The 13,804-nt window shown below is 36.6% G+C and overlaps 1 pseudogene; it reads left to right on the top strand.

The window, feature by feature from the left end:
- The first annotated feature begins 322 nt into the window (after positions 1–322).
- LOC133832800 (phenylalanine ammonia-lyase-like) lies at positions 323–3,320 on the top strand (annotated as a pseudogene).
- The last annotated feature ends 10,484 nt before the right edge of the window (positions 3,321–13,804 follow it).

Below are 13,804 nucleotides of genomic sequence, written 5' to 3'. Positions count from 1 at the left end.
GTTAAGATCATCTGTATATATATATATACACTTGCTCTGGGATTTTCTACGTGCAGGTTTACTTAGTTACAAAATCTGGCTATTGGGCATGAACATAAGTTTTCTAGGACGTTCGCACGTTCTTGAATTGTATGTTAAGGTTTAGTCTTTCGAAAACACTATTTATAGTTGAATCTCTGTATGATCACTATTAGGGCTTCATGTCTGTCTTATTTATGCTATGTATGTTAAGTTGTTCTTTCTAAGGATTTCGCTTACCGAGTTGTTTCATGTTGTAGGTAAGCAAAACAGCAAGACAGATCAGTGAGCGCTGGAGATTGTCATGCGGAATGTACATGTGGCTCGACTGTGGAAGTCGCTACACTTTTGTCAAGTTTTAAGTTGTATAAAAACTTTATGTCATTTATGTTTAAGTCGTTTTAAAGTTTCAAATAGTGTAATCTTATTTTAAGCATGCGCATGCTTCTAAACTAAGTATTTAAAAGTTTTTTATATAAATTTTTGGGTCTTTTAACTAAACGAAAGTAAGATGTTTTCCAAAAATGATATATGTTTTCAAAAAATTGTATGATGTGAAGTAATAAGGATGAATTATTGATATGATTGATTATATATATGCCACGAAGATGTTTGAATATGCTCTAGTGTTATTTTTGTTGTAGGGGGTTAGTGATTTTTAAGGGGAAACTTTGCCAAAATTTTAGTAGAATTAAGGGTTATATAATATATTTCTCGATATTTTAGAACCTAAGTAAATAAATAATAGCTATTTTGTGTGTGTGCTTTATTTTGAACATACATTTCAGATTATTTGGGATACTAAAATTTTGAACATACCTTTTATGACTTAACTTACTATAATGTATGTTAAAATTTTAGTGTCCCAAACAACCTGAAAGTGTAGAATGCATATTCTACATGATGCTTTATATGAAAGAACTCATGACAACCACAAGTGATCGGAATGAGCTTCTTGAAAAGAATGTAAGTGATCTAATATATATTGTCGATATATTACTTAAATTATGTTTTGTTTCATCTAACTATAAACTTTTTATATTTTCTATTTTGTGTAAAGTTTAATGGGAAAAAAGAGTATACAATGGATGAAATCAATGAGTTGCGTGAAGAATGGACTGAAGCCCTTATAGATCATATGCTAAGACTAGATTTGAAATCCCTAGTGTTAATACTATTCGGTTTTCTGTACAGTATTCTTACATTTCTGGATTGCACTATGTACTTTTCTAAGGCAAGTTTTGCATTGAAAATTAATTATTTGTTTCTAAAATAAACATGTATTTACAGTGGTTCACGCAAAATCGTCGTTAATACCTACTTTAAATGACATTTCGTACAACCCGTCGTCTAAAATAACAATAGATGACGGTTATGAACCACATATTCTGCCTGCACAACATGGAGAGGCGGGGACTAAAGACAACAGGTTTTAAACGCCATCTAATGTATATTTTAACGACAGTTGCCCACCGTCATTAACTGATTGTCGTTCAAAAGTACTATACTCGGTGGCTTTTAACCGTCGCTAAAAGTAGAACTATCGTCTATTGTCCTTTTAAATGACACTACTTAGCTATCGTAAAACTCTGTGAGAACCACCATCACAAATGACTATTAACGGTAGTTGTGAACCGCCGTGAAAAGTTGACATTTTTGTCGACACTTATTAATACGACACTTTTGAAGCGATGCATAAAGACCTTTAATGACGGTTATGAAACGTCAATAAAATTTATTTTTCTTGTAGTGTCATGTTTTCCTTTGAGAGGTACAATCCTAGTTCTGGTGACCTTGTGCCTCTGTCCTATATTGTCAGCTTCCTCACTGGCAAGCCTAATTCTAAGGTCTTTGGCCCCAACAGCGAAGTCCTCACAATAGAGGAAGCCTTTAAAGTTACCGACATCGTTTCCGACTTCTTCGAGTTGCAGCCTAAAGAAGGCCTTGCTCTGGTTAACGACATTGTTGTTGGTTCAGCAGTGGCTTCTACTCTTATTTTAGAGACCAACATTCTTGCTGAGTTGGCCGAAGTCTTGTCAGCAATTTTTGCGGAAGTGATGAATGGTAAGCCCAAGTTCACTAATCACTTGACTGATAAGTTGAAGCACCAACCTGGTGAGATTGAAGATGCAACCATTGTTGAAAACATTTTGGATGGAAACTCTTATATTAAAGATGCTCAGAAGCTTCAGGAGATGGATCCTCTTCAGAAGCCAAAGAAAGATCACTATGCACTTAGGACAACACCCCAATGGCTAGGACCCATGATCGAAGTGATTAGATTCTCAACCAAGTCTATTGAAAGAGAGGTCAACTCAGTGAACAACAACCCTCTGATTGACGTTTCAAGGAACAAAGCTCTTCACGGTGGCAACTTCCAAGGGAACCCAATTGAAGTTTCCATGGACAACACCCATTTGGTTGTTGCAGCAATCGGTAAACTCATGTTTGCCCAATTCTCTGAGCTTGTGAATGACTTTTACAACAAAGGTTTGCCTTCAAATATCTCTGATGTCCGCAACCCAAGTTTGGACTATGGCTTCAAGGGAGCAAAAATTGCCATGGCCTCCTATTGTTCGGAGCTTCAATATCTTGCTAATCTGGTGACTAGCCATGTTCAGAGCGTTGAACAATACAACCAAAATGTGAATTCTCTGGGATTGATATCTTCAAGGAAGACTTCTAAAGCTATTGATATTCCCAAGCTCATGTCTACAACATTCTCGGTGGCTCTTTGCCAAGCTGTCGACTTGAGGCATTTGGAGGAAAATCTAAGGCATACAGTTAAGAAAACTGTGAGTCAAGTGGCTAAGAGAGTGCTAACGACTGGTGTTAATGGTGAACTCCATCCATCAAGATTTTGCGAGAAGGAGCTGCTTAAAGTTGTTCATAGGGAATATCTCTTTACATACATTGATGATCCCTGCAGTGCTACCTACCCATTGATGCAAAAACTAAGGCAAGTACTAGTCGAACAAGCTTTGGTTAACGATGAAAAAGAGAAGAATCCAAACACTTCAATCTTCCAAAAGATTGGAGATTTTGAGGAAGAATTGAAGACCCTTTTTCCAAAAGAGGTTGAGAGTGCTAGGATTTGTGTGGAAAGTGAGAATGTAGACATATCAAACAAGATAAAAGAATGCAGGTCCTATCCACTATACAAATTTGTAAGAGAGGAGCTAGGGACATGTTTGCTTACAGGAGAGAATGTTAGATCACCGAGAGAGGAGTTTGACAAGGTATTTACAGTAATGTTCCAAGGCAAGATCATCGATCCAATGTTTGAATGTCTGAGCAGCTGAAATGGTTCCCCTCTTCCAATCTGTTAGTTGTCATTTGCTGAGTTTGAATGTCGTTTATTACTTTTTCTTAGGTCAATGTTTAAAACCAATCTTGTTTTCTTGTTAGCTGATATTTGTATTTTTCTTAATTTACTAGGTTCGGCACATGTATTCACACGTGTTGAAAAATTATACAACACATTGAAATAAATTAAAAGTAATATAATTTTTCAATTAATAATAAAATAAACTGAAATTTTATTTTATTTGCCAAGAAAAAAAGTCGATACAAATAATTTTGTATCTATTTTTTTAATATTATAAAAATAAAAATTAAATACATATATTATATACAATTTTTAAATTTAAAATGCATGTTTTTTTTATAAAATATATCTCATTATTATATTTTATATAATAAATAGTATCATATTTTTATTAGAAAAGATTAACTTAAATAATCAAAATATAAATGATTTGATTTAAGAAAAAAAAATATTATAGCATGTCATATATGGATCAATTGATCAAAAAAGATTAATTTTAAAGTTAATATTTTTTTATCTAAAGCTGCATTTTAAAAATGATAATATTATTGATAATTTTTATTATTGGTTAAAGATTTATAGAAATTATTTTTGATTTTTTTTTATAAAATAAAATAATAACTATAGTTTTGTTTCCAAATTTTGTTGAACGAGACACTAGGTATCTATCTTCTTTTCTTTCACATTTTCCAAAATTCACTCGACGTGGATCTCATTGAATTTCATTCAGAGAAGGAACCTTAATTTTCAAGTTAATATATTTTTTTTCTAAAGTTGCATTTTTTTTTTTATCAAGAAGAAATAACCTTCATTGAACAAACAAGCAAATACAATCAAGGGAAAACCGCCCAAACAAAGCCAAGATACAGCCAACTAAGCTCCAACCCTCACTCTACATGCATTGAAGCTTTCTTAAGAAAAGCTTGAGATGAGGGAGAGCCTTCCTACTATGAACAATGAATAATCTGTATTGGACTAAGGTAATTACATCTTTAGCTATACAGTTAGCTGTCAATGAGAAACCATCAAAAATGCATCTATTCCTATTCCTCCATATATGATAAACCACTGCAGCTAGAACCATATTCAGGATTATGCTCAAACTGTCATTTTTCCCAAAATTGAGCCTCACAGTCCAATCTGAATACTTGGTGGCCCAAGCATGAAACCCAAGCCAAGAAAAAATACAAGACAAGACTCTCTTGGATAAACAACACTCAAAAAACAGATGGTGATGACTCTCCAACTGGTCTTCACAAACCAGACAGAGAGAACTATTTAGCTGAATGGCACATTTAGCCAAGTTATCTCTAGTTAGGAGGTAAGAGTTGACCACCATCCATAATAAGAAACGGTGCTTAGGGAGGATTGTACGACACCAGACAACGTTCTTATAGGCCACAAGTTGCTGGTTTAAAGAGCTGTTATACAGCTTGGATGGCTTGAATTTCCCAGAAAAACCAGCAACAATTACCTCTCCTTCACTGAATCTGTTTCTTAGATGGCAGAGTTTCTGCCAATACCAGCTGCTATCTTGCTTCAAAACATAGTCCCAAAAGTTAACCCCCTTTAGGTAAACATGTTGAATCCATTTGACCCAAAGAGTGTCTTGTTTAGTAGTGACAGCCCAAACATATTTAGCTAGAAGTGCTCTATTCCAGCTAGCGCCATCTCTGAGCCCGAGCCCTCCATAAGCCTTAGGAAGGCAAACTTGCTGCCAAGATGCTAAATGAAGTTTACTACGAGTCCCCGAGGCCCCCCAAAGGAACATTCTACATAACTTCTCTACCTCCTTGATGATGCTTTGAGGTAAGATAAACACATTCATCCAATAGTTTCTCAAGCCAAAAAGGACATTTTGAATGAGCAATAAACGGCCAGCATAGGACAGATGCTTACTAGACCAGGAAAACAGCTTAGTTCTCATTTTTTGGACTATAATCTCACAGTCCACATGCTTCCATTTAGTAGGCCTCATAGGAACCCCAAGATAATGAAGAGGAAATGTCCCTACAGGAAGCTGAATGACCTGCGTTATCACATTCCTATCTGCTGCACTAACTCCTCCAAAATAAGTATGAGACTTCTTAGCATTTATTGACAGCCCAGATGCCTCACTAAATTTCCTTAGAGAATCCTTCAGAACACTAACAGCCGCAAGAGAGCCTTTGCAAAACAGAATAAAATCATCTGCAAAACACAAGTTTACAAGCTTTAGGCTCTTACACATGGGGTGAAACCGAAATGAAGGAGACCTGGCAGCCAACTGCAAACTTCTAGTCATATATTCCATAATGAGTACAAAGAGAAGAGGGGACATAGGATCCCCTTGGCACAGGCCTTTTTCCCCCTTGAAACTACTTTGAACCCGACCATTTATCAATAAAGAATAGGTAGTATTCCTGATACAATTCATAACCCAGCCAATGAACTTCATTGGAAAGCAGTAAGCCTTCAAGAGATTTTCCAAAAAATGCCAGTCAACAATATCATAGGCCTTGCTAAGGTCTATTTTAATAGCACAGCGAGGAGAAGTAAAAGCTCTACCATAATTCTTAATTAGATCTTGAAGGATCATGATATTGTGAGCAATAGATCTACCTTGAACAAACGCACCTTGATTAGATTGAATAAGATAGGGAAGCACCACTGCCAGCCGAGAACATAACAACTTAGGCATGACTTTATAAAGGGTCGAGCAGCAAGCAATAGGTCTGTAATCAGAGGACCTAGCTGGATTAGACACTTTAGGAATTAGAGATAAAGTAGTTTCATGAAGCTCCTTAGGAAATTGGCCTGTAGAGAAACCATGTATGATTGCTGAGCATATATCCTGACCAATATCCTTCCACATAAACTTGAAGAAACCGGAACCATATCCATCAGGACCAGGCGATTTAGTACTAGGAATACTAAACAAAGCAGCTCTTATTTCCTTGTTGGAGAAGGGTTTTAAAAGATAAAGCTGCTGCTCAACTGAAAGCTTGGTGCCCAAAGCTAAACAATGCAGGTCTACTGTTCCTGTAGCGGGACTAGAACTACCAAGATGGTTCTTGAAATGATCAACAAAATGGTCCACCACCTCCTTAAAATCATCTACCAACATACCATGCTCATTAATATAAGAGACTATAGTATTCGTTGTTTTTCGCTTTTTCAGGAAGGCATGAAAAAATGAGGAGTTCACATCTCCCTTCCTAATCCAGTTGATCTTACTACGTTGAGCAAGGAAACTATGATACATTTGTTCCTGTTGGTGAAACTCAGAAGCCCTCCCCTTCACCACCACCTGCAACTTAAGATCTTGAGGTTTCTCTTGGGCTTGAAGTTGGGCATCTTGAAAGGCCTCCAAAGCCGACTGATAACCAGACCCTACATCTCCAATACAATCCCTGTTAAACTTCTTAAGCTTATGCTTCAACCGAACTAACCTGATAAAAATTACTCTCAAACCAGAAGCTTTAACAGGGGCCCTCCAGCTACTCAAAACCACCTGGTTAAACTCAGGATGGCTAGACCAGAAATTATAAAATCTGAACAATTTAATTCCCATAGCCTCCATAGGGATATTAGAGACTACACAAGAACAATGATCAGAAACCACCTCCCATCGAAACATAGCCAAAGACTGAGGAAACATGTCCAACCACTCCTCATTAATTAAGACATGGTCTACTTTTTAGTAGATCCTAGCTAAGCCATCTTGGTTGTTTGTCCAAGTAAAATACGAACCCATACTCTTAAGAGCTTCAGTTTTTGCATTAGTCAGCCACCCAATAGGATCAGCCAATTCAAAACTAGCAATAGGATTACCACCAGACCTATCTCCACCTGAAAAAGGGGCATTAAAATCCCCTAAAACCATCCAAGCTTTGACTGAGAGCGATATGCGAGTTAAATCATGCCATAAGCTTCTTCTATTCTCTACTGAATTGTAACCATAAACAAAAGTGACATGGAAAACACTCCTGTGGCATACCAAGTTCACCTGGCAATGAACCAGCTGAGGAGAATCTTCCAAATTACTCAAATTCGCTATCCCCTTCCGCCAAAGAATTAACAGTCTACCCTCTATGACCGGACTAGAGTAGAATTCCCAATTAGGAAATTTATGCTCCATGAACTCACCAATTTTATTCCCGCGCAATTTAGTTTCCAACAAACCACTAATTCCAATCTTATTCTTCCTAAACACTTCTTGGACTAAACTTTGTTTATTCACCCTATTCAGCCCCCTTATATTCCAACTCAAAATAGAGCACTTATCCATTAGATAAACTACCTCCAAGTTGTCCAATCTTACTACCCATTTCCTGTTCCTGCAGAACAACAAACTGATGTTTCTGTTTTTGAACCGGAGCAACCATATTAGAGATACCACTGGCAGTGTGACCCTGTCTATTCTGAGTTGCAACACACCTAGGGGTTTGCCATTTCACTTCCCTGTTCCACTCCATAACCAGCCCAGAATTGGCCTCCCCTGATAGAGTAACATCGCTCGCACCCGGATCTGAGTTTTCTACCAGTTTAGACCCATCAGCTTTCTCAACTGGCTCCCCTTCATTGAGCCCCTCAGAAACTTTTTGCTGCTCCAAAGGAATCTCAGCTTTAGAACGAGCTTCTTTTTCCACCCAAATTGCCTTATGTTCCTTTCGGCACTTTTCCATAGAATGCCCAAAACCAGAGCAGCTCTTACATTTAGTAGGCAACCACTCATACTCTATTCCTTGTTCAACAATCTGACCATGCTCATTGATAAACTGAAAGCTTCGAGGAGGATTATCAGTGATTTCCATCTCCACTAAAACCCTCGCAAACTGAACTCGAGAACGCTCCCTAGTAAACTTATCTACTAAAAGAGGTTTGCCAATCGTGCTCACCAAAGCACCGATACACTTGCTACCCCAATACTGCAAACCAAGGTCATGTAGACGAATCCAAAACGGAACCGAACGAATCAAACGGATAGTACTAAGATCTGCTGTCCACGGCCTGATGATGACAGGTTTTCTATCAAATTGAAGAACTCCATTCTCTAGAACATGATCTCTAGTTGCTTCATCATTGAACTTCACCAAAGTTAGCCCCAATGTCATTCTAGAAATTTGGGCTATCCCTAGATGACCCCAAACTCTTTTTATGAAGCCTTCAAAAACTGCCATTGGAGGATTTGCTCCAAGCACCATGCAAACCATAGTAGAGCTCCAATTAGCTTACTGAATTTTCACCTCTTCAATATCCACTTGAGCCAACTTCTGCCCATTCCTAAAGACAGGTTCAGTATATTCAAGCTTCGGTTCTGAAAAGGAAAGCTTACTCGATCGAAATTGTTGCCAATGAAGCTGGGACTCGGACTGGAAATCCCCTTCCGTAACCTTATCACCTTCTTCACTCCTATCCGCCCAAGAAACATTCCTCGCATCGGAACCCAATCCATCGTCCACCACCTCGAAAGGCTGGGCACACTTGCCCTATCGATCCATCTCACCATCCTGCATAACCCCGGGCCCAGGCACTTCGACATCCATCAAATTGACATGCTCTAGTTCAGCGACATCATCTCCCTCTAAACCAAGCACTGCCTTCGTTTGAGCCACCGGCAAAACCTTCTCAGACCGATCATCATAAAGAATATCAGGCCTACGAATCGGCTTCTTCCGCTTCGCCATGGAAGGGAGCAACCCAACCCTTTAGCTTACTGAAATTTATTATTGCATAGATTTTAGAAAATTTAAAGTTGCATTTTTAAAAATGATAATATTATTGATAATTTGTATTATTGGTTAAATATTTATAGAAATTACTTTTTTGATTTTTTTATAAAATAAAATAACTATAGTTTTTTGTTTCCAAAATTTTGTATTTTAAATATAAAGCATAAAAAAATAAAATATATTATTTTATAAATTTAACTGTAGCAAATATAATTTGTGGATGCATACTTTAATAAAATAGAATTTTGTATCCAAAATAATATTTTTTTCAATAATAAATATTTGACAAATATACATGAAGTGATAAATTTAACTATAGTAAATAATATTACTTGTACATTTATTATTTAATATATATTTTAAATATAGTTAATCAATTATGCATTTTTAAGATACTTTATAATTAATTTTATTTATGTTGGTGTTAGGTACAAAATGATAAAATAACTTGACAAAAAAAATGATTCACTTCACTCTTTTATACATGTTAAAGATTAGTAATGAATCAGTTCCGACACTAAGTGCTTACTTAGATTTTAGTCAAGAAATCAATAAAGTTGACTCAATATTTTATAACTATGATCTTATTTTTGTTACGGTGAAACATCAATGAATTATTTTAGATATATTTAATCTATTTCGAAGACAGTAATTTGACGAGCTTTACTTTCACCAATTCTACTCAGAATTCTAAGTGCTCACAAATGTCATAACTATTAATTATGATAATATTATTTTGGACAACAGGTTAATGTAAATTAGTATGCTATATTTTAGACACATCTGAGTTTTGCGGCCAAATATATTTTCATTTTAAAAAAAGTAAAAATTGTGATCAACAGGTTAAATAATTAATTTGTTCTCTATGATTATTTGTGACAATTAATTTGTTTTTGTTAAAACTCAGTTACCAAATAACGGCCCTTTTATTTGAACCAATTAGTTAAGTCGGCTAATATGTTTTTATTAGTGCTTGTTTGGGATGCATTCTTGAAAAGATAAAATAGGTTTTTTGAAAAGTTGAACATATAAATGTGTTTGGTAAAATTGAAAAAGCAGCTTTTTATTTTTATTTATTTAATTTATCAAAAAGTTTAAGCTAAAAGCTGAAGCTCAAGTCGCAGATTTCGGATTTAGAGTCAGTTTGATACAGTTGTGCTGTGGAAAAAATCTGTTTAGCTGTATTGTAGAAAAAAACAACTGTAACTGTGTTGTGAGGAAAAGTTGCTCAATATTTTGTAAATTATATATATTAAAGTGTTGTGAGTTGGAAAAACTGTAGCTGAGTGTTTGGTAACTATATGATTGAAGTGCTGTTAAATATTAAAAAACCAAAATAAATATTATTTACTAAATAAATTTCAATGTTAACATTATATTTATTTAAACATGTTAAAATTAAAATATATTTTTGAGAAGACACTAATAAATTCATCAACAAAAATGTTATATTACACACGTATAATTGTATATATATTATAACTAGTCAGTCTAGCTAAAAATCTAATTATAATGATCATAGTATAATAATCTAGTCATTGTATAATCACAAATATGTAAAATTTAAGTTATACAAATCTCTCACTTTTTATATTTTTAATTATTTCTCTCTTTTTTTTTTTTGCTAAAGCATGAAATTAATGTGTTTGATAAATTATTATTTAAAAATACTATGAGATGCAAAAATAATACTATAGTGTATAATGACCTCTATATTAAACATTGTAAAAAAATCTTTATATTAATTTGGTTTGATAATATAAAATTACCAAAATAAAAAAATAAAAATATCTAATAAATATAAAAATATTTTTAGAACAAAATAAAAATATTTAATATTCAAATATTGTTCATATTAATTTATTTTAAATATTTTTATTTGAGTTAATATATAATAAATAAGTAGATATATTTAGATGAAAAACATATTGTTGACGTAGTTTTTCGCCAATAATGAATTATGAAAATATAACTGGGATGGATTAGTGCTTAAAAATAAAGCGTAATAAGAAAGTGATACTTAAGAATACTAGAAACGAAATATCAAGAACACTCGCTCCTTTTTACATGGTTCGGAGGTTAAAATCTCCCTAGTCCACGAGTCTGTATTATTATTGTATATCTCTATATATTTTGACAGAGCATTTGCATTACAGAAAACAATCAATTTATAGAAAAAAGCAATCCCTGGGTAAACGTTGGGGTCATCACGTGAATACAAATCCCTCATGTGACCTGTCTCGCAATAATGATGAATATAACAATTTATATTAAGGTATGGTCTAATCATTAGATAAAACTGATCATGGGTCATCTGGCAATATCGGACATATGATGTCTGATCATGCACGATTATATTACATGTCCAGGAATTTAGGGATGAACGGACATGTGGTGTCTAATCACGCACGTTTATATAATATATCCAGGTTTATAAAGATCCATGGACATGACAGATCTTTAGTGTATCCGAGCTGAGCGTAGTATCAGCTTGCGTCTCGTATGCTTTGCTTCATAAGTGTTTCCAAATCGTGCCTATTGCTTTGTATTTATCAGCTCGTGCTATTTACCTGGGGAATCACGCTGCCCTTACAGAGGAAAGGTGAACTTGTGGATCATGTAATATTGTTCTTGGCTAGACAGTTGTACCCGAGCTGTCAAAAGGCTCGTGCTGAATTTCAGGACGTACATTTGCCCCCCAAGTCTCTGCTCGTGTTCTATGACGTTATTTTCTGACTTACACGGCGGGGACTTTTAAACTTCTGTTGCTATTACCCATGTTTTTCCCATTACTTGAGTATTGGATACGTGGAATGCCGCGATTGGCGTCTGTTTGGGTTTTGAGGATTGCATTAATGGCCTAGCCAAGTTTTTGCCGTCGTTTCGTCTTTCGAAACACTATCCACGGATCCTGCACTAGTTTGATCAGACGATCCACATCGCTTTAGGCCTTTTACGTATAAATAAGGTTGGAAATTTCCAGGATCCACCACATTTCATTCGAAATCCTTCTACATTTTCTCTCTTATGCATTTCCAAACCTTTCTTCCGTCTCAGAAGAAACCAAAGACCATCAGTTGTAAAAAAAAAACCTCAGAAAGGCAATCGCTCAGGAGTCTTCCAGGAACTCTCCCCTGCAAATTTTACTTCTTTCAACTGAAGAACATACTGTAAGTCTTTTGGTTTTGCCGAATTTTTTCTTTTACTAGTTTCTGGGTTTTCTTCCTCTTTTTTTTCTTTATATATATACCATGCCTATCCGCACTTCTCCGTAGGCCATATCAAAATATTCCCCAAATATTTTTGGCACATAGGCTTCGACTTAGGTTTATTGAGTAGGCCTTAAAATATCCCTAGAATTGTGATGTTCATAAAACTGGGTAATTTACGGGTAAATCTCGGCAAATTACGGGGGATTTTAGGAAATACCCAATTAGGATATAGACGATGAAATGTTTTTAAGGTTTGAAACTAGGTTGCTTAGGAGTTACGCTTCTTGGGTGGTTTTTCTCTAAACTGCTCCCCAAGGAGGATAGTGGCTTGATTTCCTGACACATGGATCCCTAAACATCATGGGTCTATTGGGAAACCTAGGCGCGTAGCATAGGTAGCGTGTGGTCTCACACCGCGGGCTAAGATTGTCTCAGCTCGCGCGTTAGAACCCTCAGCCTTTCTTTGTTATTTTTTTCCTTTATAAAAATTATAGGTCGCCTACTAAGAGTTCCATCGTTCTTGTTCGATAGGCGATCTAATGGCACCAAAGAAAGGCGCATTTAAGAAGAGCATAGTCGGGTCATCGTCTCAACAAGCCAATAAGGGAAAAGAGGTCACCTCCGAATCCCCTATCCCTCAGTTCGGCCTCGTGGTGGAGGAGGAGGTCGTGGTCTAACCTGATGCCTTCTTCAAGGCAGAGAGGATAGCCTCCAAGATCATGACCCAAGGAAGGGTCAACAAGATTATGTTGTCCCATAACATCGAGGTCGGGACTAGCATTCTAATTGCTCGACCTCCGTTTGAAGGGGAACGGAGCTGCGCACCACTCCAGGACGACTTTGCAGCATGGAGTGATGAGCACCTAAAGGCAGGGGCCTACCTTCCCCCCGATCAATACTTTGCCAACTTCCTCAACTACGTGAAGTTGGCGCTGTTTCAGCTCCCCCCAAATTCGTATCGGCTGCTAGCGGGGTTGAAGTACCTCTTCGTGAAGCATGAGTGGGAGGTCCCCACTCTCGCGGACATTCTCTATTTCTTCTGCCTCAAGACCAGCTCGGATCAACGAGGGCGAGGTGATGGGTTTTACTACTTGACTCGATTCCCAAACTCGCCAGTAGTCATCGAGCTACCCAGCCATCCCAACAACTATAAAGATCAATTCTTTATGTCGAATGGGTTTCACAACTGCGAACATCGCTACTTCAACCATCCTCGTAAGTCTTCTTTCCTTTCTTAGCTCGTGAAATTATTTTCTTCTTACTTAGAGTCTTTTCGCGTGTATATTAACTGAGTAGTATCTTCGTGCAGCCATTTTTGCAAGGACGGCCAAGTCTATGACCCCCGGGGCTCAATACGATACTCTCTCGGGGTTCCCGCCTAGCGAGAAGGATTACTACCAGCTCGTGTCTGATGACACGATGTTGGCGTGTAAGCTAATTACCAAAGGCCAGACTCTGGCCTTGAGAAGAACTTGGGCTAACCTCCCGGTTGTCCGCAAGCTAGCACCTATCCCCGAAGGGGGTGTTGAAGC

Source organism: Humulus lupulus, chromosome 4, assembly GCF_963169125.1.
Source record: "Humulus lupulus chromosome 4, drHumLupu1.1, whole genome shotgun sequence".
Lineage (NCBI taxonomy): Eukaryota > Viridiplantae > Streptophyta > Magnoliopsida > Rosales > Cannabaceae > Humulus > Humulus lupulus.
This window is presented reverse-complemented; position numbering and strand designations above follow the sequence as displayed.